The sequence below is a fragment of the Solanum dulcamara genome, chromosome 8, assembly GCF_947179165.1.
Source record: "Solanum dulcamara chromosome 8, daSolDulc1.2, whole genome shotgun sequence".
Classification (NCBI taxonomy): domain Eukaryota; kingdom Viridiplantae; phylum Streptophyta; class Magnoliopsida; order Solanales; family Solanaceae; genus Solanum; species Solanum dulcamara.
In genome coordinates, this window is record NC_077244.1 from 31,972,652 (window position 1) to 31,980,904 (window position 8,253).

Consider the following 8,253-nt stretch of genomic DNA (forward strand, 5'->3'; position numbering starts at 1 on the left):
GGTGTTGAGATAGTAAGAAATACAGAGGAAACTCTGCCCAAATTTTCCTTGAAATAAAAGGAAAATGATTTAGGGAAGACTGGTAGTTTTGGATAGAATAATATATTAAGGATAAGACTAACTAAGAAGGGTAAGTAACCCACAATAAGAATCGTGAAGAAGGTTAAGAAGTGTTATTCTATGGGGTAGAATGCGAATAGGATATGATGTGAATATAATGAGGATAGTTATGAAAATAACTAGAGCCTAATGAGAAAGTGGCTAAGGATAGGATGTGGTCCATGTAATGAGAATATAAGGGTAACTTGGGCGGTGCAGCCTGGCCTACCAAATCAGCTGCTAGGTCATCGTCCTCTTTGGTAGTTACGTGCCCCACGGGGCAGGATGCAATCATATTAGCAATAACGCACTGGATTCCATTAGAACTCTGAAGTTAAGCGTGCTTGGGCAAGAGTAATATTGGGATAGGTGACCCCCTGGGAAGCCCTGTGTAGCTGTGATATGAGATAATATGCATGTATATATGCGTTGGCCTTACATGGCATTGTTGATATAAAGAAGCATTGTGGATACGTGACTCTATCGTGAAAGATGATAACACCCTTTGAGATAGGGGATGTAGCTTTGCAAAACAACTAGTGCATTGCGAATTCATTAAAAGGACAAGTGGTACCCACTGGGATAAGGCTAGGGCTATGACAAAGCTTGGGACACCGAGCGTCGGAAGGTAAGTACTGCCTATTCTAGAATTGGAAAGGACTATAAGCCCTAGCTAGTTATTGATCAAAATAAATGGGAAGTGAATTTGAATAAATTGCTACGTGACTCAAGTACCAACAATTAGACTAAATTAGCACCTCATGATAGTGCTAAGCTGTCGTACCTGGGCAACGAAAGGTATGGACAATATAAAGAAAGGCATAGATATGGTGCAGTATACCAAATGTGCTGGAAAATAATCATATGTATTAGAAAATTGGAAATCAGGGTGTAAAGTAGAACCCAAACAAATAGTGACATGGGTACACCCCAAAAGGGGTGAAGTGGATATGGAAGATACCAGCGTGGTATGAAACCAATCAACAATAAAACGTATTAATGTGAATACTTAAATTTCAAGTGAGATCCTATGTTGGAACAAGCTGGCAAAATTTAAAAGCCAGTAATGGGCGGATAGAAGCCAAGATGATACCTGCGATAGTGTTGAGAATTATTGGTAAGGTTCTTGAACAAGTATGACATCATAGAATGGGTGCATACAAAGTGGGTGAATACAATAGGGGAATTACAATGAGAACTGAAACATACTGTAAGGAATAGCCAGGCTATACTCGACAGAAGGTAAGATGTTAGTAACAAAGTTACTAACTACTAGTATTGTGGTTAACATTCGGGGATGAATGTTCTAAAGGGGGGAAGGATATTACACCCCGTACTTTGGTACCTTAGAACGCTTCTTAAGTTTTTTGAAGTTCCTGGGAAGGTTACTAAGTTTCTTAAAATTATCATGCGCGGATACACTACGACACTATCAAACGACTCTAAGGGAGGGAGAATGTGATACCTCATAGTAGAGAAGGTTGGAAATGGAGTCATAAGAATCCGGAAGGAATTGGAGCCCAAGTAACGAGTCATAGGACTCGATTTAACTACGTAAGTTATAAATGTAAAAGTCTTATATACTTGAGCTACTGGAGGACATACCAAGCCTACATAGCACGGATTACATAGGCTCTTAAAATAAAGTGAGATGACAAACCTACGAAAGGGAGCAAAAACTAGTTTCCGAACTTATGAAAGCAAAGAAAGCAGGTGACAAGCAGGCAGGTGACAAGCAAGTAGGTGACACACCTAGGTGGGACCCACACTGCCACATGGCAGCATGTGACTGGCCGAATAAGTTGAGGTGGCACCCTAGGAGGCTGCCACGTGTCACCCTAGGGGGCTTCCACGTGGTACCTTCTAAAAAGGTGTATATATATGCATTATGTGACTCTTAACTTGTTCATTATCCAAAAATCAGCCAAGGAAGTTGAGAGAAAACGTGAGAGAAAGAGAGAAAGCTAGGCAGCCACGGATTGAATAACCCGTTTTTAAAGAGGACTGTTGTTACTAATACTATCATAACTCCTTCTGTATAGTTTTGTTTCAAGTGATTCAAGATGTTTTGGAAAGATATTTCATAGGTCTATAACTTGCGTTTAGCTTCTGAAACCCAATTTTTGCTTTTATCAGCTCGAAAAAGGGTGATGAAGTATGGGGTAGGTGCTGCCCAGATTTCGTTTTGGAAATCCTACACAGACTGCTGTTGATATTTTGGGCATATCTCTTTGTACAAAATTGATGTATGGCTGATTCGAAATGGTATGCTACCTTTAGACACATGTCTATAACTTTCATTGAGAACACAAATCCTGTTTCCGTCAATTAGCCCTTCGAAACTAAGGGACAATACGAGATAGTAACCTGCCCAGAATTCACGTTTTGACAACTTTGGTGAATTTTGACCAATTTAGGGTGAGGTAAGGTCTTGACTTCTAATTTGAAGTTTATGGTATTTTTATAAGGTGTATTAAACACCTTTTAGGCTGCTGGAAGTTTAATAAAATCGTGGAAATGCTCGACGATAGACACAATCGAAATTGAAGTCGTCATAGTCAAATTGTAATGGTTGGCTGTAGTAATTAGGAGTGTGATTGGACATTCGGATAGGATATATTATAGGGGAGATGCTGCCCGATTTTCGTTAACTCGTTAACTAGTTAAGGAACTAGTCGAGAAGACGAGCGAGGAAATGGATTATGTGAACACTCGTGTATGACTTAAGGTGCTGAAAAGTTAAGGGTTGTTGATACTTGCATTACATCCATGTTAAATAGGTTTGGAGGACGACGACGTGGACATGATTAGGAGAAGTCCATACGAGGTATGTAAAGCTTTCTTTTGGCATGTTTTTGGCATAAGTATGTAAAGTTATTCCTTATTTTGGCATGTTTTGGTATAAGTATGTAAAGCCTATCTGTTCTTTCTTTTGGGCATGTCTTAGATCTAAGTGACAAGTGATATGTGTATGAAGCTTGGAGTATATCTATTCATGAGCTCTGAACATGATTCATGATTCATAATTCGTGTTCACTGTTGAATGTTAAGACTCTTAAAGTAGTTAAGCTTCCATTCCTCAAGTTTTCTATATGCTGAGAGCTAGTGTATGTAAAGTTATTCTTCCTCTCTAATGGCATGACTGAGATGTAAGTATTGTGTATGTAATATGAGAGTAATTCCATTCATAGAACCCCGAGTATGGTTCATCAATCTTATTCACTTCTCGATATTAGAACTCCTGCGATAGTTGAGTTATGGACTTGTAAGTCTTCTATATGCTAAAAAGTAGTGTACGTAAAGCTTATCCTCCCTCCTCTTGTGGCATGTATTAGATATAAGTTATAAAGGGTTTATGTATGAAACATGGGAATAATTCCATTCATGAAGCTTCGAGTACAGTTCATAATTCTTATACACTTCGTGAAGGTAGAACTCCTGTAATAGTTGAGTTATCGCCTTTTAAGGCTTCTATATGATAAAAGGAAATATAGGTAGAGCCTATTGCTTCTTTCTTATGGGACGTCTTAATATAAATGAAATGAGATATGATTTGAGTGTAAAGGTAGTTCCAGTTGTAAGTTGCGAGTATAACTCGTTACTCGAGTTCACTCCTAAATGCTAAGGGCCTTGAAGTAGTTGAACTACAACCCTTAAGCCGTCTATAGGTTGAATAGTGTTGGTATGTGTAAGCTCATATACCTAGGGGCTCTTGAACATGTTGTATGGTTATATATAAGGGATGTTGGATATATTACAGAGTTTTGCGTGCATGTATATGCATTATGAGATATATATGGATCGGGTCGAACGTACCTCGACACATTTTGCTATATATGGATCGGGTCGAACGTACCTCGACACATTTTGCTATATAAGGATCGGGTCGTACGTTCCACGACAGATTATGCATTATACGGATCGGGCCGTCGTACCTCGGCATTATTATGCATTATATGGATCGGGCCGTCGTACCTCGGAATTGTTATACGATATACGGATCGGGCTGTCGTTCCTCAGCATTATTATATGATACATGGATCGGGCCGTCGTTCCTCAGCATATACTTTCTATATACAAGGATCGGACTGTACGTCCCACAGCGTTAATGGTATATATATACCTATCATGACAGATGATGTGCTTGTAACACTGGGTCCCTGAGTGGGCCGGATACGGTACGTGATAATGGTATATATGACTTTATTTTATGAGATGCAGGTACGGTACCCTATTAAATGCTATATTTGGTTTCCTGCATCCCTGTTTCAGTTGTTATCTCAGTTATGTTATGCTTATATACTCAGTACATGTATCGTACTGACCTCCTTTCTTTGGGGGGCTGCATTTTATGCCCGCAGGTACCATACAGATTTTGGGAGTCCACCAGCTTAGGATTCCACTCAGAAAGTTTAGAAGGAGCTCCATTAATTGGAGCCAAGTTTTGGTACCAAATCACCGATGTATATATTTGGTTACACAGGGGTACGGCGGGGGCCCTGTCCTACCATATGTTGTCGTTCGTACTCTTAGAGGTCTGTAGACATCTATGTGTGGGTTGTTCATGAGTTTATTTTGGTTGTGCCTATATGGCACGTTGTAAATGGTATTACGTTATGGCAGTTTTTTCGGCTTGCATTCTCTTTCATGATACGATATGAATGAAAGAGGCCACACGTACACAAAAAAGTTTTAACTCATTAGGATTTTTGTGAGTAGTATCGCTTGCTCATAGTTCAATTTGACTATAGTTGAAAAATATGTATACGGTGGTCTAGGTCGGACCCCAGTCGCTGCCCACGGGGTTGGGTCGTGACAGTTGCAACAGCCTTTTCTATAGCAACGGTTCTTGTAACCGTTACAAAAACTGTCGCAGTAGATCTATGTCCACGTGAGCTGATAAAACAGTTTCAAAACCATCGCCATAACTCTATAGTTACGGTTTACTGGTCTATGGCAATGACTTTTCTAGTGTTGCTATAGGACTAATTTCTAGTAGTGAGAGACAACCCAACCAAATCCAAAGGGCAAACCTTAGCTTCGCCACCTTAGAAACTATGAATAGGAAATCGAACAAAGAAAGAATCGACGAACAAGATCTATAGTAGACTACAAGGGCCACAACTACTGACACACGCTTCTCTCAGCAACAATCTCACACCAACTAAGCACACTAGGGGGGCAAGCTAGGAAAGGGAAAGGACTAAGCCCAGAAACTTTAAAATAGCTGAACAAAGCCCATCAAAGCAATCAACTAAGCTCAACATCCACAAGGTACAACTCTACCATTACTGCCACATAACAGTAAACCAAAATGATCCACTACTAAAAGAATTCACCTAAGGGAGATAAACACATACACATAGTTTCAAGTAAAGTTGTCATAGCAAATAATAAGCGAGTAATCAGGCTAAGTAAGCATGCCCATATAAGTCCAAGTAAAGTAATTAACGAAATCAAAAAAAATTAGTCTAACAAGCCAAGTAATCACCGATGAGTACAAAAACCCCAACACCCAAGAACTACAAGCAAGGAAGGTCCTAGAAACAAAATTTACACAAATCTGATTGATATTTGGAACCTCATTCTCTATCCAATCTGTAGAAGCATGGGATGGAATGCGCCTGACCTCGAAATGAATAGTTGAACCATTAACCGCAACACTCGGGGTACCACTTCTAACTGTTGTCCCTGAGCCCTACGAACCCGATCCTATCAAGCATGTCGCCTGCGATATGTGACTATAGGACACTCCCTAGCCGGATGCCCAATCTCACCACACGTATAGCACTTTCCACCAAACGCAGCCCGCTGAGATGAACCAACTGAATTAGTATGAACCCTAAAACTTGAATGCCTAGATAGCAAACCCTGATAAGTCTGTCGTGAACTTTATCCATTATGGGTACTATAACTGGTCACAGGACCACCTGGAACCTGAAGTTCTCCCGCCATGGGTCCGATAGGTCTAGAAGGAGGCTAACCCTCACTAGGATGATGACTAACTCAAGGCGAGATTCTACCTCTATTGCACTAACGGCGGGATCTCCTACCTTCACCTTTGTAAGTCTTCATACATGTATGCTCCATAGACCTCACATAATTGACCACCGGGGGAAAAGTAGACCCAACCGCTATCAAGTGTTGTGATGCTAAATGGAGAGGCAAGCTCAATCCATCAATAAACCCCTGAATCAACTCTCGCTCAGTAGGAAAGCAAGGGGAGTCTGTCCGGCCCACTCAAAAAACTCAATTATATACTCAGAAATCGGCGAAAAACCTTGCTGAGGACCAATAGATCCAACTTTAGAATGAGAACCGCTCGATGTACCCAAAACCACACCTGCTTATGGTGTATGCTCACTAAGACGATGAACCTCCAAGGCTGGATCCAAAAGAGCCGAGATGGCCATAGATACAGTCAAAGCCTGGTTAGTATGTGCTGACACTTTGACCACGCCCGTCTGAAAGTTCATACTATCCATCTAAGGAGGAATGAATTCCAAGAAAGTATTTAGAGATTGATCAAAGAAGTTTCACACGATAAGAAATAAAGAATAGAGTTTCCCTAAAATGCCCTATAACCTCACGAAGATAGGATACGGACGTCTCCGCACCGATCTGCAAGACTCTACTAGGCATTTGCTCTTATATCGGCGAACCTAAGCTCTAATACCACTCTGTCACGATCTAATTTTTCAAGTCATGATGGCACCTACTATTAAACCACCATTAGGTAAGCCTAACCCCATAGTTCAGAACCATAAGCAATGGACCATCACAAGCGCAAGAATAGAAACGAACAATAATAATAAGAAAAAAATAATAATAACAATACAACAAGATAACACCTAAGACCTAATATTAGTCGGTAGTCGAGATACTAAATTAATATAAAGGAATACAAGGCTTATACAGATACAATAATAATAATGGTAATACAGACTGTCTCCGAATGCAAAATAAAGACTAGTCCAAGCCAAAATAGAGGGAGATAGGCAACTCTGATTACCAAGAGCTCACCCAATTCTCTAAAATCCAAGAGCTGCTCCGCACGATATCCAAATCAGTAGTGAAAACTCGTACTATGATTTGCATGGTGCAGAAGTGTAATATGAGTACCAACAAGTGGTACTCAGTAGGCATCGACCGATTGAGCTCCAAAGATAAAGAAAGCATAAAAAACATGTAAGCAAGGAATATATATCACAAACAACTAACAGAAATAATACAAAAACCCACAATAAGAAACATCAAATATAAGAAAGAGGGAGAAAAATAAGAAATAAGCAAGGACGTAAAAGGTGGAGACAGTCTAAGACCTAAACACGACAACACACTATGAAGGAGGACAACTAAGTGACAACTTGCTAACAGAACTAAACACAGATATCACATAAAGGCCTAAAGGACCGTGTCACTAAATCCCTACACAAAAAGATAGATAGAAAAGAACAAGGGTAGTAACTACCTTCAAATAAGAGACCATCCTTTATACTGCCACAAGTTCGCAAATAGTAAGAGAATACCTCCTGAGCCCCTGTGTGCCTAGGAAGTTCACTCACAAACAGGTAAATTCGCACGTCATCCCATACTATCGATATATATAAATAATTATGCTGGTGATAGGCAATGCATATATGAATGTGAGTCATGCAATAAAATCAGTAGTACCATCAGTGCCAAATGCCTCGTACCAAGATATATACACCTACTTCTAGTCCCTACGAGGAAGTAGGACCGATGCACCTCTCTAGAATTGCCATGGGGTGCTTGGGAATGCCTCTATATACCTGCCTGGTCCCGATTCAAGTCTTATATCAATCTATATTTGATCATAAAATCCAATATGTAGTGATGACCAGAGATAAATAGTCAAATCAATATAGAAAGGGTCGAAAATCTCTACGACCGGGCCAATATCATCAAATGAATGCATCCTCGATGCCTCAAATCAATATAATAAAATGAGCGCATCCTCGATGCCTTGAATCAAAATCATAAAATGAGTGCTTCCTCAATACATCTGGTCCACTAAAAATAGTAGTAATAAAGGTAGTACGACCCCCATTCAAAAATCAATATAAAATAGTTTGGGTTACAACCCAACTTTCTTAAATCAATGTCAAGAACTAATACATGTACTGGGGTCGA

General features: G+C 39.9%; 1 pseudogene; it reads left to right on the plus strand.

The window, feature by feature from the left end:
* The first annotated feature begins 382 nt into the window (after positions 1-382).
* On the plus strand, positions 383-500 carry LOC129901798 (5S ribosomal RNA; annotated as a pseudogene).
* Positions 501-8,253: the final 7,753 nt, after the last annotated feature.